At 44.8% G+C, this 26,450-nt stretch overlaps 1 protein-coding gene across 4 annotated transcripts in view; it reads left to right on the top strand.

Annotated features, from left to right (window-relative positions):
• Positions 1 to 5,123: 5,123 nt before the first annotated feature.
• The window catches only part of PHACTR4 (phosphatase and actin regulator 4), a 142,312-nt gene continuing 120,985 nt past the window's right edge, over positions 5,124 to 26,450 (top strand). For 2 of the 4 annotated variants that reach the window (XM_023219459.2, XM_023219458.2), the window contains exon 1: positions 5,252 to 5,366. The gene's annotated coding sequence lies outside the window, so the exon portion shown is untranslated. Of the gene's footprint in view, positions 5,367 to 26,450 lie in introns of all 4 variants that reach the window. The other 2 variants (XM_023219456.2, XM_023219455.2) reach the window with 2 other exon arrangements.

Genomic DNA, 26,450 nt, shown 5'->3' with positions numbered 1-26,450 from the left:
AGGCACAGGTTGCAGTGAGCTAAGTCGTGCCACTGCCCTTCAGCCTGGCAATAGAGCAAGACTCTGTCTCAAAAAAAAAAAAAAAAAAAAAGAAAGAAAGAAAGAAAGAAAGAAAAGAAAAAGAAAGACAAGCCACAGATTGGGAGAACGTATTTGTAAATCACATATCTCATAAGTAACACCAGCAAAATCTCCTCTCATCCCCCTTCTAGACACTGCTGTCTTACCCCAAAGGGTGGCTGCTATCCTGGCCTTGAACAGAATATTTTTGCCTGTCTTGTATTTTATCCACATGAAATCAAATGTTGTACTCTTGTCTGGCTGCTTTCATCTATATGGTTGAGTATGGTATGTTATAGGGCACAAAAGGCGTACGGGACAACAAACATTTTGCAAAGAATTTTAAGCACCACTGAGTTTTCTGTCAAGATGACAGCTAGCCATTATCTTGAAAACTAGGTGATGGACTGGATCTAATGGAGCACATGGATGAATCTGAGCACCGCAAGGGATGGTGTGGGACGTCTTGTACCTTACCTTCCATCCTCTCAGCCTTCCCAATGGGCAAAGCTTTTGAAAACAATTCAGTGAAGGCTTCAATTCTCCTTGTATATTTCTCTATGTTCTGGAGCTTTTCCTAAACCATAAGGTAGGACACTGGTGAGTGCCTACCCAGAAGTGCAAGGAAGTTGATGCCTCCTGGGGAAATCCAAACCAATGGAGGCTATAAACCAAGGGTTAAATGCTTCTCTGGCAGCCTTTTGGAAGACCATAATGAGAGGCATTACAGAAAATACTCAGATGGGGAGTCTCTGAGCCCACTCTGGTTCAGGAGGCTGCCCAGTTGAAAAAAAGAAGAAGAAAGAAAGAGAGAGAGAGAGAGAGAAAGGAAGGAAGGAAGGAAGGAAGGAAGGAAGGAAGGAAGGAAGGAAGAAAGAAAGAAAGAAAGAAAGAAAGAAAGAAAGAAAGAAAGAAAGAAAGAAAGAAAGAAAGAAAATTATCAGATGGGCTTGGTAGGATCCAGCCCCAGGTGCCCACAGCAGTGAACACCTTGTTAATAAATCCTTGGGTTGGCTTTTCTCCTCTTCCTATTTTATTCTGGACTTTCACTTTAAATCCCTGGGATCACCTTTTAAGTAAATTACCTGCAACTAACACCTGTCTTAGGTTCTACTTTCTGGATGGAATCTTTTTTTTTTTTTTTTTTTTTTTTTGTGATGGAGTTTTGCTCTTGTTGCCCAGGCTGGAATGCAATGGTGTGATCTCGGCTCACTGCAATCTCCGCCTTCTGGGTTCAAGTGATTCTCCTGCCTCAGCCTCCCAAGTAGCTGGGATTACTGGCACCCACCACCACGCCCAGCTAATTCTTTAGCATTTTTTTAGTCAAGACGGGGTTTCACTAAACCAGGCTGGTCTCGAACTTCTGGCCTCAGGTGATCCACTCGGCTTGGCCTCCCAAAGTGGTGGGATTACAGGTGTCAGCCACTGCACCCGGCCTCTGGATGGAATCTTAATTAAGATGTATGCAAGATATCTGGTACATGGTGGGTATTCAAGAAAAAATTGTTTTATTATTACTGCTGTCACTGCTACTATTGTTCCCACTGTTATTATTACCTAGGATTTCAAGTTGCCATCCATTAGTCCTCTTCCCTGAAACCATGCATGATATTGAAGCTCTACAATAGAGGTTTTTTTTTTTTTTGAGACAGAGTCTCACTCTGTCACCCAGGCTGGAGTGCAGTGGCACAATCTTGGCTCACTGAAACCTTTGCCATCCAGGTTCAAGCAATTTTCCTGCCTCAGCCTCTTTTTTTTTTTTTTTTTTCCTGGGATGGAATCTCACCCTTGTTGCCCAGGCTAGAGTGCAGTGGCACGATCTCAGCTCACTACAACCTCCGCCTCCCAGGTTCAAGTGATTTTCCTGCCTCAGCCTCCTGAGTAGCTGTAATTACAGGTGCCTGCCACCACACCCCGCTAATTTTTTTTGTGTTTTTAGTAGAGATGGAGTTTCACCATGTTGGCCAGGCTGGCCTTGAACTTCTGACCTCAGGTGATCCACCTGCCTCGGCCTCCCAAAGTGCTGGGATTACAGGTGTGAGCCAGTGCGCCCAGCCTGCAATAGAGTTTCTGTGGCAAAATAATTTTGTTTGTCTGTTTTTCCTGAGGGTACTGGAAAGCCATTGATGAATTTTCTTTCTTTTAAACATTTTTTCTACTATATTATTTTTCAGATTTAGTGAAGTATAATTGATGAGCAACGAAATGCACTTTTTTTATTTTTTATTTTTTTGACAGGGTCTTGCTCTGTTGCACAAGCTGGAGTGTAGTGGCATGGTCTTGACTCATTTCAATCTCCACCTCCTGGGCTCAAGCCATCCTCACAACTAAGTCTCCCACGTAGCTGGGACTACAGGTGCCCATTACCATACCTGACTAATTTTTGTATTTTTTTTTTTCTAGAGACAGGGTTTCACCATGTTGTCCAGGTTGGTCTCGAACTAGTGAGCTCAAGCGATCTGCCTGCCTTGACCTCCCAAAGTGCTGGGATTACAGGCATGAGCCACTGTGCCCAGCCTTGATGAGTTTTGATATATTTATACGCCCTTGAAACCATAAACACAATCAGGATATTTAAAAAAAAAAACCTGCCAAACCAGTTTCCAAAGTGGTTTTTATCATCTTAAAATGGTACCATCAATGTATGAGAATTCTTGTTGCTCTGTATTCATGCTAATACTTGGTATTGCCAGTCCTTTTAGTCATTCCAGTGGTGGGTAGTGTAATCTCATTGTGTTTCCTTTTTTTTCCCCTAACATCTTTCATGTTATTTGCCATCAATTTAGTTTCTCTTCTTTGGTAAATTGTCTGTGCTAATCGTTTTTCAAATTGGGTTGTTTGTCTTCTTGTTGAGTTGAAAGAACTCTGTATATTTCCAGGTAATGGTTATATGTTTTGCAGCAATTTTACTCTGATCTGTGGCTTGTCTTCATTTTCTTTTTCTTTCTTTTTTTTTTTTTTTTTTTGATGGAGTTTTGCTCATTGCCCAGGCTGGAGTGCAATGGCACAATCTCTGCTCACTGCAACCTCCGCCTCCCAGGTTCAAGAGATTCTCCTGCCTCAGCCTCCCAAGTAGCTGGGATTACAGGCATGCACCACCACACCCAGCTATTTTTTGTTTTGTATTTTTAGTAGAGATGGGGTTTCACCATGGTGGCCAGGCTGGTCTTGAACTCCTAACCTCAGGTGATTCACTTGCTTCAGTCTCTGAAAGTGTTGGGATTACAGGGTGAGTCACTGTGCCTGGACAGCTTGTCTTTATTTTCACAACAGTCTTGAGTAAAGTTTGAAATTTTGATGATATATAATTTATTCAATTTTTTAAAAAAATTTATTTATGTATATTTTAGAGATGGAGTCTCACTGTGTTGCCCAGGCTGGTCTTGACGCCATGGTCTCAACCGGTCCTCCAGCCTTGGCCTTCCAGAGTGCTGGGATTACAGGCATGAGTTATCATGTGTAGCCCAATAATTTCAAAAATATATTTTTGAATTTAAATTTAAATTTTATTTTTGAGACTGAGTTTCCTTCTTGTCACCCAGGCTGGAGTGCAATGGTGCGATCTCGGCTCACTGAAACCTCCGCCTCCCAGGTTCAAGCAATTCTCCTGCCTCAGCCTCCTGAGTAGCTGGGATTACAGACGTGGGCCATAATGCCCAATAAAGTTTTGTATTTTTAGTAGAGATAGGGTTTCACCATGTTGGCCAGGCTGGTCCTCAACCTCCCAAAGTGCTGGGATTACAGGCGTGAGCCACCACACCAGGCCAATAAATATATTAAAAAATTTTTTTTGAGACAAGGTCTCCCTCTGTCATCCAGGCTGGAGTGCAGTGGCACCATCACAGCTCACTGCAGTCTGGACCTCGCCAGCTCAAACAATCCTCCCACCTCAGCCTCCTGAGTACCTGGGACTACACGCACATTCCTCCATGCCCAGCTAAGTTTTAAAATTGTTTTTGTAGAAATGGGGTCTCACTCTGTTGCCCAGGCTGACAGGCTGGTCTCAAACTCCTGGGCTCAAGGAATCCTCTCACCTCGGCCGCCCAAAGTGCTGGGATGTATAGGTGTGAGTCACTGCACCCAGCCAATTCTTTTTTTCTTCTTTTTTCTTTTTCTATTGAGACAGGGTCTTGCTCTGTTGCCCAGGCTGGAGTGCACTGGTGCGATCTCGACCTCCCAGGCTCAAGTGATCCTCTCACCTAAGCCTCTCAAGTAGCTGGGACTACAGGCGCATGCCACTAGGCCCCGGATAATTTTTTTGTTTGTTTGTTTTGAGACAGAGTCTTGATCTGTTGCCCAGGCTGGAGTGCAATGGCCCGATCTCGGCTCACTGCAACCTCCGCCTCCTGGGTTCAAGCGATTCTCCTGCCTCAGCCTCCTGAGTAGCTGGGATTACAGGCACACGCCACTGCACCTGGCCAATTTTTTTTAATTTTATGGATTGTGCATTTGAAAAGTCACATCGATTTTTCTCCTGGAATGTCCTCTAGACGTGCCATAGCTTCAAGTTTTACATGTAGGTCTAATTCAGGTTGTGTGATACAATGGGTTTGCATTTAGAAGGGTCCTCTGGCAGCAGCAAGGAAGGATTTCGGAGGGTGATAGCCTAGCGGCCTGAAACTACTGAGACTTGGTGGTTTTCACTAGGTGATAGTAGTGAAGGATATCGAAATGAATTAAAATACTGGGGATGTAGAATGACTGGACTTAATGGCTTGAGGGAAGTATCCAGAACGATTCCTGGGTTTCTTACAACACTGAGGGTAGATAACTTGCTTGTACGTTTTTTGCACTTCAAATTGGTCCTCAATAAATAGTTTTTCCTTTGGAGAGGTTATGATTGAAATTTGGCCAGTCAGGGACACAGTTTTCTCAAACAACACTCTTGTGTCAGTCCCCTTTTTGGGTACTGTCTGGAGCCCAGTATTGAACCCTGTCTTCCCAAGTCCAAAGACCTTTGCCTCCCACAGTAGCAGGAAAGGTGCCCAAGTTCTTTTACACACAAGGTGCGCACAGCGGCCAGCGCAGGCCCAGAGAGGCTGTAAGGAAGACTACCGCCCGGAGAGAAAGGACGCACGATTCCCGCCATTTTGTTCAGCTCGCCGCGCAACCGGCCCCCGCTAGGGACTACAAGTCCCGTGAGCCTCCGCGGCGGCACGCCCTACCCCTCGCTGTCCAGCCCGCTCCCTTTTTCCCCCCCTCCCCGGGGGCCGAGGGCTCCGGCTGCTGCCTGGCGGCCAACGGGCCAGGTAGGATTTCCGGGAGAGGCTGCTGTGGAGGCTGAGGAGGCGGCGGCGGAGACCTGGGTGAGTTCAGCGAGTAAGGGAAAGTGAGCAGGACCCCGCTCAGTATCAGGCTGCTGGCTCCTCTCAGGCTGCGGCCCCGTTCTTGGCTCTGCGAGAGGGTCCCGGTCCGGGCAGAAGGTAACGGCCCGGGTCGCCGTCGCTTCGGGCCGGGGCGGGGCGGGGCCGCTGCCTCTCTCCTCGGCCCTCCCACAACGGTCCAGCCCGGGCGTCTCCGCCTGCGGCAGGGCCCGCGCAGGCTCGCCCTCTCCGCCCCCCGAGACTTGGCTGGGCCCTTTTGTCTGGGCTGCGTTGCGCCCCCTTTGTGCCGGTGCATGGAGTCTCCGCCACGGGGGAGCCTGTTCCGCCGGTCCCCAACGGGGACTGCTCCCTGGGGATCCGGTTACAGTAACCAGATCGGGTCAAAGTACATTTTTCAAAACCGTCCTGCCTCAGACCTCCGCACCCCGGCTGGGCGGAGCGGGGGCTTCGGAGCCAGGCGGAGTTTCTGTAGAAACCTGGAGGTTATTATTTAACTTTTAAACATCAGCCTGGGCGGCTTCAGGGCACGAAACTCCAGCGTTTTTCGTGGTGGAGAGATGGGTTTAAGGAAAAGAAGTGACCCCCTCTCTCCCACCCTTTACACCCCGGCTCCGGGAAACCGGGAAGGCATCGAATTTGCTGCGATGTCTGTGCAGCTCACATCTGTGATCGCTGGACCAAAGAACCAGTGGTGAATGGTAGAATGGCAGTTCACACACCTCCCAAATCTCGGAGGAGAGTGACTTACAGGGCATCACTGAGTGCTTGCAAAAAAAAAAACAAAAACCCTCCAGTGCTTCATTGAGACACTCAGCGAGGGCTCCCTCCAACCTCTTCCTTTTCTTTTTCTTTTTAAAACAAAAAGTGGAAGGAAAAAGTCCTTCAGTGGAAGGATTTGCTTTATAGAGGAACCAGAAACCCAGTGGCTTCTAGAAGTCACTTACTTTTTCGCTAAATTAAAGGAATGAATTTCGAGCGTGGTGGCACGCACCTGTAATGCCAACTATTCTGGAGGCTGAGGCAGGAGAATTGCTTGAGGTCAGAAGTTCGCGACCAGCCTGGGCAACACAGCAAGACCCCGTCTAAAACAAAACAAAACAAAAAAGGAATGAAGCCAGTTTAGGGGATGGGGTGTGGTAGATTCTTACCAGAAACCGCAGAATTTCGTGGATTGTGGATTTGATCAAATTTGGCTAGATAGTGGTAACTGTGTATGTCCTCCTGTTGGAAGACTGCATTGCTAGAATCAGCTTAAGGTAAAATTTGTTTGTTTCATTTAAGAGACAAGAGTCTTGCTTGGTTGCTGAAGCTTGAGTACAGTGGAGAGCTCCTAGTTCACTGCAGCCTCGAACTTCTTGGCTTAAGCCATCCTCCCACCCGAGGCTCCCAGATGCCTGGGAATAGAGGTGTGAGCCACTATGCTCGACTATTTAACTTATTTATATGTATTTATTTATTTTGAGACAGAGTGTCACTCTGTTACCCAGGCTGGAGTGCAATGGTGTGATCTTGGCTCACTGCAACCTTCACTTCCCAGGTTGAAGTGATTCTCCTGCTTCAGCCTCCTGAGTAGCTGGGATTACAGGTGTGTGCCAGCATGCCCAGCTAATTTTTGTATTTTTAGTAGAGACAAGGTTTCACCCTGTTGGCCAAGCTGGCCTTGAACTCCTAACTTCAGGTGATCCACCTGCCTCGGTCTCCCAAAGTGCTGGGATTACAAGCATGAGCCACCATGCCTGGCCAATTTTTATGTATTTATTTTTTGAAATAGGGTCTCGCTGGGTTTCCCAGGCTGGAATACAGTGATGTGAGCACTGCTCACTGCAGCCTGGATCTCCTCCTGGGCTCAAGCCTCAGCCTCCAGAGTAGCTGGGACAACAGACACAGGCCACCAGCCCAGCTAATTAAAAAATTTTTTAAAAAAATTTGTTAGTGATTGGGGTCCCACTCTGTTGCCCAGGCTGGTCTTGGACTCCTGGGCTCAAGTGATCCTCCCTCTTGAAGTGCTGGTATTAAACCTTAAGATAAAAAATTCTATTTTTGTTTTTTGAGGTAGAGTCTTGCTCTGTTGCTCAGGCTGTGCAGTGGCATCATCTTGGCTCACTGCAACCTCTGCCTCCTAGTTTCAAGCAATTCTCCTGCCTCAGCCTCCCGAGAAGCTGAGAGTACAGGCGTGTGCCACCACTCCTGGCTAATTTTTTTTTTTTTTTTTTAGTAGAGATGGTGTTCTACCGTGTTGGCCAGGCTGGTCTCAAACTCCTGACCTCAAGTGATTCGCCTGCCTCCACCTCCCAAACTGCTGGGATTACAGGTGTGAGCCACCATGCCTGGCCAATAAAAAATTCTAAAGAAGGTCACTGCAAATAACCCTTTTGAAAAATAGATTAATTAGTGTTTCAAGTCTCTGGGATGAGGATAGCCAGGAGGACTCCTTTACATGAATCAGGGAAGGTTAACGAAGTCAGATAGGTTAATTCCTGCCCTAGCCAAGTAGGCAAATAAAGCCCTTCACACTGTATTACTTTGTTTGATATCTCATAATGGAAATGACTTACTCTTGAGAGTCCTAGATTGTATTAGTAATACTGTATAGGGATAATGCAGTTCTCCAATTTTTAATCCAGCAGCGAGTGAAGGTCTTTTGTGTTTTCCTGGCTATGGTTTGAAGAAGCAACCACAGAATTGCTCTAGTTTTAATAATAAACTGGCTGGGTGCTGTGGCCCACACCTGTAATCCCAGCACTTTGGGAGACCGAGGCGGACGGATCACCTGAGGTCAGGAGTTCGAGATCAGCCTGGCCAACATGGTGAAACCCTGTCTCTACTAAAAATACAAAAATTAGCCAGGTGTGGTGGTGGGCATCTGTAATCCCAGCTACTTGGGAGGCTGAGGCAGGAGAATCACTTGAACCTGGGAGGCGGAGGTTGCAGTGAGCCGAGATTGTGCCACTGCACTCCAGTCTGGGTGACAGAGCGAGACTCAGTCTCAAAAAAAAAACAAACCAACAAACAAAAGAAACAGCAGTTGCTATTGACTGTTACTTAATTGTACAAACATGACAATTTTCTCCATATTATTTATTTTTATGATTATGATTATTTTTTGAGACAAGGTCTTGTTCTGTCCCCCAACCTGGAGTACAGATCGTGGCTCACTGTAGCCTCAACCTCCCGGGCTCAAGTGATCCTCCCACTTCAGCCTTCTGAGTCGCTGGGACTACAGGTGCTTACTACCACACTTGGCTAATTTTTTAATTTTTTTGTGAACACAAGGTTTCCCTATGTTGCCCAGGCTGGTCTTGAACTCCTGGACTCAAGCAGTCCTCCTGCCTTAGCCTCCGAGAGTGCTGGGATTATAGGCGTGAGCCACTGTGTCTGGCTATATATTTATTTATTTATTTTGTTTGTTTTAAACATAAGTTTTCTTTCTTTTTTTTTTTTGAGACGGAGTGTCACTCTTTTTGCCCAGGCTGGAGTTTAATGGCACGATGGTGGCTCACTGCAACCTCTGCCTCCTGGGTTTAAGTGATTCTCCTGCCTCAGCCTCCTGAGTAGCTGGGATTACAGGAACGTGCCAACACGCCTGGCTAATTTTATATTTTTAGTAGAGACGGAGTTTCTTTTTTTTTTGTTTTTTGTTTTTTGTTTCTGTTTTTATTTTTTGAGATGGAGTCTCGCTCTGTCGCCCAGGCTGGAGTGCAATGGCGCGATCTCGGCTCACTGCAAGCTCCGCCTCCCGGGTTCACACAATTCTTCTGCCTCAGCCTCCTGAGTAGCTGGGACTACAGGCACCCGCCACCACGCCTGGCTAATTTTTTTTTGTATTTTAGTAGAGATGGGGTTTCACCGCGTTCGCCAGGATGGTCTTGATCTCCTGATCTCGTGATCCGCCTGTCTCGGCCTCCCAAAGTGCTGAGATTATAGACGTGAGCCACCACGCCCGGCCAAGACGGGTTTCACCATGTTGGCCACGCTGGTCTTGAACTCCTGACCTCAGATGATCCGCCCACCTCGGCCTCCCAAAGTTCTGGGATTACAGGCATCAGCCATCGCGCCTGGCCCATAATTTTATTTTATAATTTTTATAGAGACAGGTCTCACCATGTTGCCCAGCCTGGTCTCAAATTCCTTGACTTAGGTGATCCTCTCACCTCAGCCTCCCAGAGTGCTGGGATTACAGGATTAGTCACCATGCCCGGCCTCCCAGTATCATTTTTTAAACAAGTTAATACACATTGTGTCATTTACTCCTCACTACAGTTCTATGAGATGATTGTTACTCTCATTTTACAACTGATAAAGCGTAGCCTCTAAAATGTTTAAGTGACTTGCTCAAGGTCAAGGTTAACCCAGGTAGGAAATATCAGAGTAAACCATACTTCAAGTCTAGTTCTCTTTCAGTTACCTCACACTTATTACAGTTACTAATCTTAGCAGCACCAACAGCTTTAATTTGCTAAAATCTAAATATTGGAGAAAATGGAAAATATTTTCCAGTTAAGGCAATCGATTTACAAGGAGCTGGAATTTCTGGAACCATAAACAATGAGTCTTTCTCATAAATTATACTGAACATTGGTGCCATTACTTTGTCTTCTGATGTGCTGTGATTACCTTGTGCCTAGGCAGAATGGCAGTTTTATGCAATGCTCAAAAAGTGATGAGTTACTCAGTTTTGGTTTCCCCTAATCTTTGCTATAAGGTTTATTAACTGTGTTGGAGAATATAAATACAATAGCTTTGGCTGCTGAAACTAACGTTGAAGATAGAACTGAAATTAAGATACTGTACTTTTTTAGTCAGACCATTGGGACTCAAGAGAATGCTTTCTCTAGTTTCTGCTTTTAATAAAAACTTTTAATCAGTTTCAAACCTGCAGTTAAGACTTGGATTTATGTTAGTACATGCCATGAATGTGACATCAGAAACAGAAACCTACTTCACCTCCCTTACTTATTAGGTAAAATGCATAACATGCCAATGGAATTGAGTCAATACAATTATGTAGTCTAGCCTTTCTAACTGGTAGAAGCCTGTTTGAAATCTTTTATTAGTGCATTATAATGGGAAATAACTTTTTTTCCTTGTGCTTTTGCTGTTAGTTTACTTCATTTCCAAAACCATCTGTTCATTCAGTCAACAAATACAGAAAGCCTGTTATATTCTAGGCACTGTTGTAGACACTGAGGACAAAACAGTGAAAACAAGTATTTTCCCTCTTGGGGTTCACCTGCTGATTAGGGTTGGCTGGGAAGAGGAAGGAGTCTGACAGTAAATAAGCACTAAATAAATAAAATCCCCTCATATAATTGCAACCTTGAGCAACTCAACCTCTTTGAGCTTTAGTTTTCTTGTCTTTAACATGGATGTAATTGATTCCTGCTCTTCCTATCTTGTGGATTGTTTCCAAGAGGGAGTAGAATAAGTATTTGGATACATTATATGCTTCAAATTCCTGTAGCAAGTTATTTTTACTACTGTTAGAAGTAGTAGCAACATTTTTACTACTGTTAGAAGAAGAGGCCCATCATGGGCGTGATTAGAGGCTCAGGCTAGAAGAAGAGGCCCATCATGGGCGTGATTAGAGGCTCACGCCTGTAATCCCAGCACTTTGGGAGACCAAAGCAAGCAGATCACTTGAGGCCAGGAGTTCGAGACAAGCCTGGCCAACATGGTGAAACCCCATCTCTATTAAAAATACAAACAATTAGCTGGGGGTGGTGGCCCATGCTTGTAGTCCCAGTTACTTGGGAGGCTGAGGCATGAGACTTGCTTGATCCCAGGAGGCAGAGGTTTCAGTGAGCAGAGATTGTGCCACGGCACTCCAGCCTGGGTGACAGAGCAAGATTCCATTCCCCCACCACCCCTACCCGCTCCCCCCCCCAAAAAAAAGAAGAGAAAAGACAACAAGGAGCATTGGAAGAAGATTATTTATAAAGAAAGAGAGAGGCTAGGCCTGGTGGCTCATGCGTGTAATTCCAGTGCTTCGGGAGGCTAAGGCAGGAGGATCACTTTATGTTTATGCCAGGAGTTTGAGACCAGCCTGGGCAACATAGCAAGACTTTGTCTCTAAAAAAAGAATTTTTAAAAATCAGCCAGGCATGGTAGTGGACATCTGTAGTACGAGTTACTCAGGAGGCTGAGATAGGAGGATCACTTGAGCCCCACGGTTTGAGGGAAAAATAAAAAATAAACTAGCCAGGTAAGGTGGCGGGTGCCTGTAGTGTCAGCTGGTTGGGAAGCTGAGGCAGGAGAATGGCGTGAACCTGGGAGGCGGAGCTTGCAGTGAGCTGAGATCGCACCTCTGCACTCCAGCCTGGGCAACAAAGCGAAGACTCCGTCTCAAAAAAAAAAAAATGTAGTCAGGCTCAGTGGCTCACACCTGTAATTCCAGCACTTTGGGAGGCTGAGGCGGGTGGATCACCTGAGGTCAGGAGTTCAAGACCAGCCTGGCCAACGTGGTGAAACCCCGTCTCTACTAAAAAAAAAAAAGCCTGGCATGGTGGCCCACTCCTATAGTCCCAGCTACCCCAGGAGGCTGAGGTGGTGGAAGGATCGCCTACCTGAACCTGAGGAGGTAGGGCTTGCAGTGAGCTGCGGTCACACAACTGCACTCCAGCCTGGGTGAGAGAGTGAGACTTCATCTCAAAAAAAAAATTTTTTTTTTTTACCATTTTTTTGTCTTCCTTCCTTCCGTCCTTCCTTCCTTCTGTCCTTTCTTTCTCCCTCCCCCCCCCCCCCCCCCCCCCCTTTTTTTTTAACAACCCAAGGGCACAAGGGGAAAAAATAGAGGAAGTATTTAGAATGTTTTTTGTTTTTTGTTTTTTGCTTTTGAGACGGAGTCTGGCTCTCTCTCCCAGGCTGGAGTGCAGTGGCCGGATCTCAGCTCACTGCAAGCTCCGCCTCCCGGGTTTACACCATTCTCCTGCCTCAGCCTCCGGAGTAGTTGGGACTACAGGCGCCGGCCACCTCGCCCGGCTAGTTTTTTGTATTTTTAGTAGAGACGGGGTTTCACCGTGTTAGCCAGGATAGTCTCGATCTCCTGACCTCGTGATCCGCCCGTCTCGGCCTCCTAAAGTGCTGGGATTACAGGCTTGAGCCACTGCACCCGGCCTAGAATGTTTTGTTTTGTTTTGATTTTAAGGATGGGAGAGGTTTGACATGTTTGAAGTGAAAGGGAAAGCAGCCAGCAGAGAGGCAGATATTAGAGATCTGCACAGAGAAAATGTAGATAATGAAGAAGCCTTAGGAGGAAATAGAATGAAAAGCTCATAAAGCAGTCAACTTTGAAGAGGAACATGAAAAAATAAACGGTGAGAGAAGATATATTTGAAAGTGGTGAACATGGAAGGTGAAATAAGAGTAGTTGTTACCAGTTGATTATTCTATTACCCAGGCACTGATCTAGGTTGGTTTATTTTCATTTTTATTTATGTATTTATTTTTTAAAGACAGTCTTGCTCTGTTGCCCAGGCTGGAGCACAGTCATGGCTCACTGCAGCCTCAACCCCTCAGGGCTCAAGCAATCTTCCCATCTCAGCCTGCTGAGTAGGGGACTACAGGCACACTGCCACGCCTGGCTAATTTTTGTGGTTTTTGTAGAGACGGGATTTCGCCACATTGCCTAGGCTGGTCTTGAACTCCTGGGCTTAAGCGATCTTTCGGCCTGGGGCTCCCAAAGTGCTTGAATTACACGCATGAGCCACCATGGCCAGCCTGTAATTTCTTTCTTTCTTTTTCTTGAAACGGAGTCTCAGTCTGTCACCCAGGCTGGAGTGCAGTGGTGCGACCACAGCTCACTGCAACCTCTACCTCCCCAGGCTCAGGTAGGTGATCCTTCCACCTCAGCCTCCCCGATAGCTGGGACTATAGGTGCGGGCCACCAAGCCGGGCTAACTTTTAAAAATTTTTGTAAAGATGGGATTTCACCATGTTGCATAGGCTGGTCTTGAACTCCTGGTCTCAAGTGATCCATCCACCTTGGCCTCCCAGAGTGCTAGGATTACAAAGGTCTGAGCCCCTGTGACTGGCCCTGGCCTGTCATTTCTTATATTTCATAATTGTAAAATTATTTGTCCATAAGTGGAGTAAATATTGTATTCTCAACTTGTGTTTCTATTATCAACTTTTTTTTAACTTTTGGACAAACTAATTTAGATGTGTGGGATAAAAATGTTATTCTGTGTTTTTTTAAATTTAACTTTTATGTTCAGAGAGGTATGTGCAAGGTTTGGTGTATAGGTAAACTTGTATCATGGAGGTTTGTTGTGCAGATTATTTTAGCACCCAGGTATTAAGCCTAGTGCCCATTAGTTATTTGTCCAGATCCTCTCCCTGCTCCCATCCTCCACTCTCTGATAGGCACCAGTGAGTGTTGTTCCCCTCTGTGTCCATGTGTTCTCATCATGTGATATTTGGAACATGTGATATTTGTTTTTCTGTTTCTGCATTATTTTACTAAAGATAATGGCTTCCAGCTCCACCCATGTTCCTGCAAAGGACATGATCTTGTTGGATTTTATGGCGGGATAGTATTGCATGGTATATATGTACCACAGTTTCTTTATCTAGTCTACTTTTGATGGACATTTAGGTTGATTCCATATCTTTGCTGTTGTGAATAGTGCTGCAGTGAACATATGTGTGCATATGTCTTTGTAATAGAATGATTTATATTCCTTTGGGTATATAACCAGTAATGGGGGGATTTCTGGGTTGAATGGTATTTTTGTTTTAAGTCTTTGAGGAATTGCCACACTGTCTTCCACAATAGTTGAACTAATTTATACTCCCACCGACAATGTATAAGCATTGCTTTTCCTCCACAGCTTCGCCAGCATCTATTATTTTTTGACTTTTTTTTTTTTCCTGAGATGGAGTCTTGCTGTGTCACCCAAGCTGGAGGGCAGTGGTGCGATCTTGGCTCACTACAGCCTCCGCCTCCGCCTCCCAGTTTCAAGCAGTTCTCCTCTCAGCCTTTCGAGTAGCTGGGATTACAGGCCCACACCACCAAGCCCAGCTAATTTTTGTATTTTTGTAGAGACAGGGTTTCACCATGTTGGCCAGTCTGGTCTCGAAATCCTGACCTCGTGATCTGCCCGCCTTGGCCTCCCAAAGTGCTGAGATTACAGCCGTAAGCCACTGAGCCTGGCCTATTTTTTTTTTTTTTTTTTTTTTTTGAGACGGAGTCTCGCTCTGTTGCCCAGACTGGAGTGCAGTGGCGTGATCTCAGCTCACTGCATCCTCTGCCTCCCAGATTCAAGCGATTCTCCTGCCTCAGCCTCCTGAGTAGTTGGGACTACAGGCGCATGCCACCACGCCCAGCTAATTCTTTGTGTTTTTAGTAGAGATGGAGTTAAACCATGTTAGCCAGGATGGTCTCCATCTCCTGACCTCGTGATCCACCCACCTCAGCCTCCGAAAATGCTTGGATTATAGGCATGAGCCACCGCACCTGGCCTGGCCTATTTTTTGACTTTTTAATACTAGTTATCCTGACTGGCATAAGATGGTATCTCATTGTGGTTTCAATTTGCATTTCTCTAATGGTCAGTGATGTTGAGCTTTTTTCATATGATTGTTGGCTGTATGTATGTCTTCTTTTGAAAAGTGTTAGTTCATGTCCTTTCCCACTTTTTTCTTTTTGAGACAGAGTCTTGCTCTGTTGCCCAGGTTGGAGTGCAGTGGCACAGTCTTGGCTGACTGAAACCTCTGCTTCCCAGCTTCAAATGATTCTTGTGCTTCAGCCTCCCAAGTAGCTGGGATGACCACACCACCACACCTGGCTAATTTTTGTATTTTTAGTAGAGATGAGGTTTCACCATGTTGGCCAGGCTGGTCTCGAATTCCTGGCCTCAAGTGATCCACCTGCCTCGGCCTCTCAAAGTGTTGGGATTATAGGTGTGAGCCACTGCCCCCAGCCCTTTGCCTACTCTTTAATGGGGTTGCATGGTTCTTACAAATTTAAGTTCCTTATAGATGCTGGATATTAGACCTTTGTCAGATGCATAGTTTGCAAGAATTTTCTCCCATTCTGTAGATTGTCTGTTCACCCTGTTGATAGTTTCCTTTGCTGTGCAGGAGCTCTTCAATTAGATCCCATTTATCAGTTTTTGCTTTTGTAATAATTGCTTTTGGTGTCTCTATCATGAAATTTTTACCTATTTTTATGTCCAGAATTATATTGCCTAGGTTATCTTCCAGGGTTTTTGTAGTTTTGGGTTTGACATTTAAGTCTTTAATCTGTCTTGGGTTAATTTTTGTGTACAGAGTAATGAACGGATCCATTTTCAATCTTCTGCATATGGCTAACCAGTTATCCCAACACTGCTTGCTTGCTTGCTTATTTATTTATTTATTTATTTATTTATTTATTTATTTATTTATTTTTAGACAGAGTCTCGTTCTGTCGCCCAGGCTGGAGTGCAGTGGCACGATCTCGGCTCGCTGCAACCTCTGCCTCCTGGATTGAAGTAATTCTCCTGACTCAGCCTACTGAATAGCTGGGACTACAGGCACCCGCCACCATGTCTGGCTAATTTTTGTATTTTTAGTAGAGATGGGGTTTCACCATGTTGGTCAGGCTGGTCTCGAACTCCTAACCTCAAGTGATCCACCCACGTTGACTTCCCAAAGTGTTGGGATTACAGGCATGAGCCCCTGCACCTGGCCTCCTGCACCATTTATTGAATGGAGAATTCCTCATTGCCTGTTTTTGTCTGGTTTATCAAAGATCAGATACTTGTAGGTGTGTGGCCTTTATTTCTGAGTTCTCTATTCTGTTCCATTGGTTTATGTGTCTTTTTTTGTACCAGTACCAAGCTGTATTGGTTACTATAGCCCTGTGGTATAGTTTGATGTTGGAGAGCATGGTGCCTCCAGCTTTGTTCTTTTTGCTTAGGATTTCCTTGGCTCTTTGGGCTCCTTTTTGGTTCCATATGAATTTCAAAACAATTTTTTTTTCCTAGTTTTGTGAAGAATGTCAGTAGTACTTTAATAGGAATAGGATGGAATTTATACATTTCTTTGGGCAGTATGGTCATTTTAACAATATTGATTCTTCCTATCCATAGGCATAGGGTGTTTTTCCGTTTGTTTGTGTCATCTCTGATTTCTTTGAGCAGTGTTTTGTAGTTCTCCTTGTAGACATCTTTCCCCTCCCTGGTTAGCTATATTCCTAGGTATTTGTGTGTGTGTGTGTAGCAGTTGTGAATGGGATTGTGTTCCTGATTTGGCGCTCAGCTTGACCATTGTTGATGTATAGGAATGTTAGTGATTTTTCACATTGATTTTGTATCCTGAGATTTTGCTGAAGTTGTTTATCAGCTTAAGGAGCTTTTGTGCTGAGACCATGGGGTTTTCTGGATATAGGGTCATGTTGTTTACAAAGATAGTTTGACTTCCTCTCTTCCTATTTAGATGCCCTTAAATACCTACTTTATTGAATTTTTAACATGAAGCGGTGTTGAATTTTATTGAAAGCCTTTTCTGCATCTGTTGAGATAATCATATGGTTTTTGTCTTTAGTTCTGTTTATGTAATGAATCATATTTACAAATTTGCGTATGTTGAACCAACCTTGCATCCCAGGTCTAAAGCCTACTTGATTGTGGTGGGTAAGCTTTTTGATGTGCTGCTGGATTTGATTTGCCAGTATTTTGTTGAGGATTTTTGCATCGATATTCATCAAGAATATTAACCTGAAGTTTTCTTTTTTTGTTGTGTCTCTGCCAAGTTTTAGTGTCAGGATGATGCTGGCCTCATAGAATGAGTTAGGAAGGAGTCCCTCCTCTTCATTCTTTTGGAATAGTTTCAGCAGGAATGGTACCAGTTCTTCTTGGTACGTCTGTTAGAACTCAGCTGTGAATCCATCTGGTCCTGGGCTCTTTTTGGCTGATAGGCTATTTATTATCAACTCAGTTGCAGAGCTTGTTACTGATCTGTTCGGGGATTCAGTTTCTTCCTGGTTCATTCTTGGGAGGGTGTATGTGTCTAGAAATTATCAGTTTTTTCTAGATTTTCTAGTTTATGTACATAGAGGTGTTCATAATATTATCGGATGGGTATTTGTATTTCTGTGGGGTCAGCGATAATAGCCCCTTGTCATTTCTGATTGTGATTATTTGAATCTTCTCTCTTTTCATCTTTATTAGTCTAGCTAGCAGTCTACTGTATTACTTTTTTCAAAGAACCAACTCCACCAGGCTCAAGGGCTCATGCCTGTAATCCCAGCACTTTGGGAGGCCAAGGTGGGTGGATCACTTGAAGCAAGGAGTTTCAGACCAGCCTCACCAACACAGCGAAACCCCATCTCTACGAAGAATACAACTAGCCCGGCATGGTGGTCCATACCTGTAATCCTAGCTACTTGGGAGCCTGAGGCATGAGAATCGCTTCAACCTGGGAGGTGGAGGTTGCAATGAGCCAAGATTGCACCACTGTGCTCCAGCCTGGACAACAGAGTGAGACCATATCTCAAAAAATAATAATAAATAAATAAATAAAATAAAACACAAAAAACCCAAATCCCTCCTGGATTTGTTGATCTTCTGAATGAGTTTTCAGTGTCTCAGTCTCTTTCAGTTCAGTTGTGAGAAGAATGTATATTCTGTTTTTTGTTTGTTTGTTTTTTTGAGACGGAGTCTTGCTGTGTCACCCAGGCTGGAGTGCAGTGGTGCGATCTCAGCTCACTGCAACCTCCACCTGCCAGATTCCACCTGCCTCAGCCTCCCGAGTAGCTGGGACTACAGGCATGTGCCACCAATCTTGACAAATTTTTGGACTTTTAGTAGAGACAGGGTTTCACCATGTTGGTCAGGTTGGTCTTGAACTCCTGACTTCAGGTGATCCACCTGCCTCGGCCTCCCAAAGTGCTGGGATTACAGACGTGAGCCATCATGCCTGACCAATTCTGTTGTTTTTGGATGGAAGGTTCTGTTTTTGGATGGAGGGTTCTGTAGGTGTCTTATCAGGTCCCTTTGACCCAGTGCTAAGTTTGAATCCTGAATATCTTTGTTAATTTTCTGTCTTGATGATCTAATATTGTCAGTGGGGTGTTAAAGACGCTCACTATTATTTTGTGGGAGTCTAGGTCTCTTTGAAGGTCTCTAAGAACTTGCTTTATGAATCTGGGTGCTCCTATGTTGGGTATATATATGTGGTGGTGTGAGCCACCATGCCCGGCCTTGTGTTTTTTTAAATAATGTTATCCAATTATTTTCAGTAGCAATTGCTTTGTGAGGGCATTTTGAACCTTGTAAGACACCAAATTACAAAGTATTTTTATTAGTCTTGTGATACTGGTATCCACCTAGGTCATTAGATATTTAAAATCTTCACTTTATATAGGACCAACAATATTTAAAAAAATAGTGAAGTATCTTTCTCACACTAGTGTTGATGATGTGTATAATTTCTTGTTTACCTGAGAATAGGACTCATAGAGAAATGGTTGTTTTTTGGGAAAGCTTAGGTGAGTTGATTGTTTATTAAGCAAGGTTAAAAAGCAGAGCCCTCAGGCCGGGCACGGTGGCTCACGCCTGTAATCTCAGCACTTTGGGAGGCTGAGGCAGGCAGATCACGAGGTCAAGAGATGGAGACAATCCTGGCCAACATGGTCTCTACTAAAAATACAAAATTAGCTGGGTATGGTGGCACGTGCCTGTAGTCCCAGCTACTCAGGAGGCTGAGATAGGAGAATCGCTTGAACCTGGGAGGCAGAGGTTGCAGTGAGCTGAGATTGTACCACTGCACTCCAGCCTGGGCAACAGAGAGAGAAACTCCATCTCAAAAAAAAAGAAAAAAATTCCAGGCTGGGCACAGGTGATTCAAGCCTGTAACACAGCATTTTGCTAGGCGGAGGCAGGCAGATTGCTTGAGCCCAGGAGTTTGAGACCAGCCTGGGCAACATGGTGAAATCCCATCTCTACAAAAAATATGAAAATTAGCTCAGTGTGGTGGTGTGCACCTGTAGTCCCAGCTACTTGGGAGGCTGAAGTGGAAAGATCTCACCTGAGCCCGGGGAGGTTGAGGCTGTAGTGAGCCGTGATTATGCCACTGCATTCCAGCCTGGGCGGCAGAGTGAGATTCTGTTTTTAAAAAAAAAAAAAAATAGGACAGGTGCGGTGGTTCACGCCTGTAATTCCAGCACTTTGGGAGGCTGAGGCGGGTGGATCATGAGGTCAGGAGTTCAAGACCAGCCTGGCCAACGTGGTGAAACGCCATCTCTACTAAAAATACAAAAATTACCTGGGCGTGGTGGCAGGCACCTGTAATCCCAGCTACTCAGGAGGCTGAGGCAGGAGAATTGCTTGAACCCAGGAGGCGGAAGTTGCAGTGAGCCTAGATCATGCCATTGCACTTCAGCCTGGGCAACAAGAGCGAAACTTCATTTCCAAAAAAAAAAAAAACTATCTGGGCGTGAGTGGTACATGCATGTAGTCCGGCTACTCGGGAAGCTGAGGTGAGAGAATCTTTTGAACCTAGGAGGTGGAGGTTGCAGTGAGCTGAGATTGTGCCACTGTAGTCCAACCTGGGTGACAAAGCGAGACTCCATCTCAATAAGAAAAAATAAATGAATAAATAAAAATAATAAAATAGGCCGGGCACAATGGCTCACACTTGTAATGCCAGCGCTTTCGGAGGCTGAGGCGGGCAGATCATGAAGTCAGGAGTTCAAGACCAGCCTGATCAACGTGTTGAAACCCGTCTCTACTAAAAATACAAAAATTTGCCAGGCGTGGTGGCACACACCTGTAACCCCAGCTACTTGGGATACTGAGACAGGAGAATCACTTGAACCCAGGAGGCGGAGGTTGCGAGCCGAGATAGCACCACTGCACTCCAGCCTGGGCAACAGAGCGAGACTCCATCTCAAAAAATAATAGTAATAGGCCTGGCACGGTGGCTTATGCCTGTAATCCCAGCACTTTGGGAGGCTGAGGCGGGCAGATCGTGGAGGTCAGGAAATTGAGACCATCATGGCTAACATGGTGAAACCCCGTCTCTACTAAAAATACAAAAAATTAGCTGGGCGTGGTGGCAGGCGCCTGTAGTCCCAGCTACTCTGGAGGCTGAGGCAGGAGAATGGTGTGAACCCAGGAGGCAGAGGTTGCAGTGAGCTGAGATCGCACCACTGCACTCCAGCCTGGGCTACAGAGGGAGACTCTCTCAAAAAAATAAATAAATAAAAATAATAAAGTAAAACTCATAGAAGCAGAGAATAAAATGGTGGTTACGAGGAGCTGTGTTGGGGTGGAGATTGGGGGGTTGGTGGTCAGAGTGTGTAAAATTTCTGTTAGAAGGAATAAGCACAAGAAATCTGTTGTACAACATAGTGACCTTAGTCTATATATATATATATTTTTTTTTTTTTTTTTTTTTTTTTTTTGAGACAGAGTTTCGCTCTTCTTGGCCAGGCTGGAGTGCAATGGCACGATCTCGGCTCACCACAACCTCCGCCTCCCAGGTTCAAGCGATTCTCCTGCCTCAGCCTCCCGAGTACCTGAAATTACAGGCATGCACCACCATGCCTGGCTAATTTTTTGTATTTTTAGTAGAGATGGGGTTTCTCCATGTTGGTCAGACTGATCTCGAACTCCCAACCTCAGGTGATCCGCCCACCTCGGCCTCCCAAAGTGCTGGGATTATAGGCGTGAGACCTCGCCCAGCCAGTAAAAATATATTCTATACTTGAAAATTGATGAGAATAGATTTTAAGTGTTCTCACCACAAAAAAACTTAATTATTTTAGGTAATGGACATGTTAATTAGTTTGATTTAGCCATTCCACAGTCTTCACTACAGTAGCGCTCCCCCTTATCAACAGTTTTGCTTTCTGTGGTTTTACTTACCCAAGATGAGCCATGGGCTGAAGATATGAAAAATTCCAGCAACAAGTGATTCATTAGTTTTAAATAGCGTGCCATCCTGAGTAGTGTGATGAAATCTCCCTTGCCGTCCTGCATATGTCGTGAATCATCTCTTTGCTCAGTGTCTCCACACTGAGTATGCTACATGCCCTTTAGTAGCAGACTTGGTTATCAGATTGACTCAGGCTATTGCAGTGCTCGTGTTGAAGTAACCCTTATTTTTACTTAATAATGGCCTCAAAGTGCAAGAATAGTGATGCTGGCAATTTGGATATACCAAGGATAAATTCTTTTTTTTTTTTTTGAGACAGATTCTTGCTCTGTTGCCCAGACTGGAGTTCAGTGGCCCCATCGTTCCTCACTGCAACCTCCACCTCTCCTGAGCTCAAAGAATCCTTGCACCTCAGCCTCCAGAGTAGCTGGGATTGCAGATGTGCATCACCATGCCTGGCTAATTTTTGTGGTTTTTGTAGAGATGAGGTTTTGCTGTGTTACCCAGGCTGGTCTCCAACTCCTGGGCTCAAGCGATCTGCCCGCCTCGGCCTCCCAAAGTGCTGGGATTACAGGTGTGAGCCAACACTCCCAGCCAAGAAACTATTTTTTTTTTGAGATGGAGTCTAGCTCTGTCCCCCGGGGCTGGAGTGCGGTGGCCGGATCTTAGCTCACTGCAAGCTCCGCCTCCCGGGTTTACGCCATTCTCCTGCCTCAGCCTCCCGAGTAGCTGGGACTACAGGCGCCCGCCACCTCGCCCGGCTAGTTTTTTGTATTTTTTAGTAGAGACAGGGTTTCACCGTGTTAGCCAGGATGGTCTCGATCTCCTGACCTCGTGATCCGCCCATCTCGGCCTCCCAAAGTGCTGGGATTACAGGCTTGAGCCACTGCGCCCGGCCCAAGAAACTATTAAGTGCATCCTTTAAACAAAAAGATGAAAGTTCTAGACTTACTAAGGAAAAAAAAAATCTTAGGTCAAGATTGCTAAAATCTATCGTAAAAATGAATTTTTTTTGTTTTTTATGAACCCTGCATGTTACATTTGAAAGAATGAATTTTCTATCTGTGAAATTGTGAAGACAAAAAAAGAAAATTGTGCTAGTTTTGCTGTTGTACTCCACATTGCAGAAGTTACAATCACAGTGCACGATGAGTTCCTAGTGAAGAAGGAAAAGACACTAAATTTGTGGGTGAGAGACATGAACAAAAACATGCTTTGATTGAGTGCAATTGGATTCAGTACTGTCCATTGTTTCAATTATCCACTGGGGGTCTTGGAATGTATCCCCCGAGGATAAGAGGGGACTACTGTATTTCAAAATGTCATTTTATACACCATAACTATATACAATTTTTGTCAATTAAAAAACAAAATGTTGGCTGGGCGCGGTGGCTCAAGCCTGTAATCCCAGCACTTTGGGAGGCTGCGACGGACGGATCACGAGGTCAGGAGATCGAGACCATCCTGGCTAACACAGTGAAACCCCGTCTCTACTAAAAAATACAAAAAAACTAGCCGGGCGAGGTGGCGGGCGCCTGTAGTCCCAGCTACTTGGGAGGCTGAGGCAGGAGAATGGCGTAAACCCGGGAGGCGGAGCTTGCAGTGAGCTGAGATCCAGCCACTGTACTCCAGCCCCGGGGGACAGAGCAAGACTCCATCTCAAAAAACAACAAAAAAAAACAAAAAAAAAAAAACGTGGCACAATCTCTTTTAACCTATTGGTGATACTAATATGATTGGGAATTTTACTAACAATCTTTTACGTACTTTACTTTCTTAAATAAAATTAGGTAGGATATAAGACTTCTGGGACAACATCTTTATACACTTGGGAGAAGGGTTCATCCTTCCACTATGGCAACACTAATTTCTTGGTAAATGCACACCACTGTAGTAGGCTCATTCTATTAAATGAATGCACTGCATAGTAACACTTCCCTCAGTGCTGGACTGCACATATGATGGTGGTCTTGTAAGATTAAAATGGAGCTGAAAAATTCCTATTGCCTGGTGATGTAGCCATCCTGATGTCATAGCACAATGCATTACTCACGTTTGTGGTAATGCTGATAGTAAACAAACCTGTGCTGGCAGTCATATAAAACTATAGCACATACAATTATGTATAGCATATAATACTTGATAATGATAATAAATGACTGTATTACTGGTTTATGTATTTACTATACTTTTTAATTGTTAGTGTGTATTCCTTCTACACACACACACACACACACACACATATTTTTATTTTATTTTATTTTTATTTTTGAGACGGGGTCACTCTGTTGCCCAGGCTGGAGTGCAGTGGCACAATCAGGGCTCACTGCAGCCTTGACCTCCCAGGCTCAGGTGATCCTCCCACCTCAGCCTCCCAAGTAGCTGGCACTACAGGCACATGCCACCATACTGGCTAACTTTTTTTTTTTTTTTCTTCCCTGTAGAGACAAGGTTTTGCCATGTTGCCCAGACTGATCTTGAACTCTTGGGCTCAAGCAGTTTGCTCACCTTGGACTCCCAAAGTGCTGTCATTACAGGTGTGAGCCACCTCACCCAGCCTTATTTTTTTAAAAAGTTAACTGTAAAACAGCATCTGGCAGGTCCTTCAGTAGATATTCTACAAGAAGGCACTGTTATTATAGGAGATGACAACTCCATGCCTGTTAGTACCCCTGAAGACCTTTCAAGAAGTCAAGATGTAGAAGTGGAAGACAGCGATATTCATGATCCTGTCCCTGTGGAAGCCTAGGCTAATGTGTTGTTAGTGTCTTAGTTTTTAACAAAAAGGTTTAAAAAGTGGAAAAAAAAAAAGGAGGGAGGGGAAGGAAGGAAAGGAGGGAGGGAAGAAGGAAGAGGGAGGAGAGAGAGAAAGGAAGGAAAGGAAAGGAAGAAAGAAAGGAAAAGAAAAGAAATCCTCCTGCCTTATCATCCTGAGTAGCTGGGACAACAGATGTGCGCTACCACACCAAGCTAATTTTAAAAAATTGTTTTTATGGAGATGGGATCTTGCTGTGTTGTCTGGGCTGGTCTCAAGCTCCTGGCCTCAAGTGATCTTCTTGCCTTGACCTCCAGAAGCACTAGGATTACAGGTGTGAGCCACCTCTCCCGGCCATCTTTTTTTTTTTTTTTTTTTTTTTTTTGAGACCGAGTTTTTTTCTTATTGCCCAGGTTGGAGTACAGTGGCGCGATCTCGGCTCACTTCTGCCTCCCAAGTTCAAGTCATTCTCCTGGCTCAGCCTCCTGAGTAGCTGGGATTACAGGCATGCGCCACCACGCCTGGCTAATTTTGTATTTTTAGTAGAGATGGGGTTTCTCCATGTTGGTCAGGCTGGTCTTGAACTTCCAACCTCAGGTGATCCACCTGCCTCAGCCTCCCAAAGTTCTGGATTACTGGCGTGAGCCACCACGCCCGGACATGGCCATCTTTTTTTTTTACAAGATGGAGTCTTGTTCTTGTTGTCCAGGCTGGAGTGCAGGGGCGTGATCTCAGCTCACTGCAATCTCTGCCTCCTGGGTTCAAGCGACTCTCCTGCCTCAGCCTCCTGAGTAGCTGGGATTACAGACACCCGGCACCACGCCCGGCTAATTTTTGTACTTTCAGTAGAGATGGGGTTTCGCCATGTTGGCCAGGTTGGTCCCGAACTCCTGACCTCAGGTGATCCACCCACCTCGGCCTCCTAAAGTGCTGGGATTACAGGCGTGAGCCACCATGCCCAGCCAGCCATCTTTTAAAAGTATGTTTTGTCTTTGAGGTTTCCTCAAAACGTGATACATACGATGCCAGAAATAAATACGGCTTCATTTTTGTGTGTTGATTTTGTCATGATCAGTGATGATGATGAATTGCCCTTCCTGAGCTCTGTAAGCATGTTTTCTGAAAGTAATGTCCTTTATTTATTTATTTATTTATTTATTTATTTATTTATTTATTTATTTATTTTTGAGATGGAGTCTCGCTCTGTCGCCCCGGCTGGAGTGCAGTGGCCGGATCTCAGCTCACTGCAAGCTCCGCCTCCCGGGTTCACGCCATTCTCCTGCCTCAGCCTCCCAAGTAGCTGGGACTACAGGCGCCCGCCACCTCGCCCGGCTAGTTTTTTGTATTTTTTTTTTAGTAGAGACGGGGTTTCACCGTGTTAGCCAGGATGGTCTCAATCTCCTGACCTCGTGATCCGCCCGTCTCGGCCTCCCAAAGTGCTGGGATTACAGGCTTGAGCCACCGCGCCCGGCCAAGTAATGTCCTTTATAACCCACTAGTGTTATTTTCTGAGATAATTTGGATTAGCATGCAATGCTTTTGCTTATCAATAAGCCATACCTCTGTTTAAAGAGCTGATTCATGCTTCTTAATGGTAACAGAAGTACTATGTTTAACAAAGAGGAGGAGGTCAGTTTTTCTTCAAAGGAGAAAGTTTCATTTTTGTGTCTTTACCCTTCAGTAATATGTTAGACGTTGAATATTTGTGCTTAAAAACAAACTTTTCTTAAGCGTAACTTTTTTTTTTGAACAGGCTTTTCCATTTGTAAAACTCTATCCTTACTAAGAACGTGATTGGAAATCGCTGTATAATGTTTCATTTTCTTTGTGATAGGCAAAAACAAATTAAGTTCTTTATTAACTGCTTTTATTTGTAGCTACTAAATTTCTCTGCTAAGTAGTAACAAAAATAGTTTAGAAATAGCAAAGAAAGTTAGGGAAATGTAGGGGATTTCTGCGCTTCCAGATTTCCAGGGAAAAGGGTAAATTGGTGACAGATAATTAAGATGCATGTAGCCAGGCACAGTGGCTCACGCCTGTAATCCCAGCACTTTTGGAGGTCGGGGTGGGTGGATCACTTGAGGTCAAGAGTTCAAGACCAACCTGGCCAACATGGTGAAACCCCATCTCTACAAAAATACAAAAATTAACTGGGCATGGTGGTGTGCACCTGTAATCCCAGCTACTCGGGAGGCTGAGTTGGAAGAATCGCTTGAACCCAGGAAGCAGAGGTTGCAGTGAGCCGAGATCGTGCCATTATTCTCTAGCCTGAGCGATACAGAGAGAGACTCTGTCTCAAAAAAAAAAAAAGATACGTATAGATCACAGTATTTACTCCTTATATTAATGTAGTAGCATCTGAAGGTCACTCTAGAAGAATAGGTGATACCTTACTACTTTCTTAATTTTCTCTAGTGATGTGCTTTTTTTTTTTTTTTTTTTTTTTTTTT

This window comes from Piliocolobus tephrosceles, chromosome 1 (assembly GCF_002776525.5).
Source record: "Piliocolobus tephrosceles isolate RC106 chromosome 1, ASM277652v3, whole genome shotgun sequence".
NCBI classification, from domain to species: domain Eukaryota; kingdom Metazoa; phylum Chordata; class Mammalia; order Primates; family Cercopithecidae; genus Piliocolobus; species Piliocolobus tephrosceles.
Note: the sequence above shows the minus strand (reverse complement) of the source record. Positions and strands in the feature narration are given on the sequence as shown.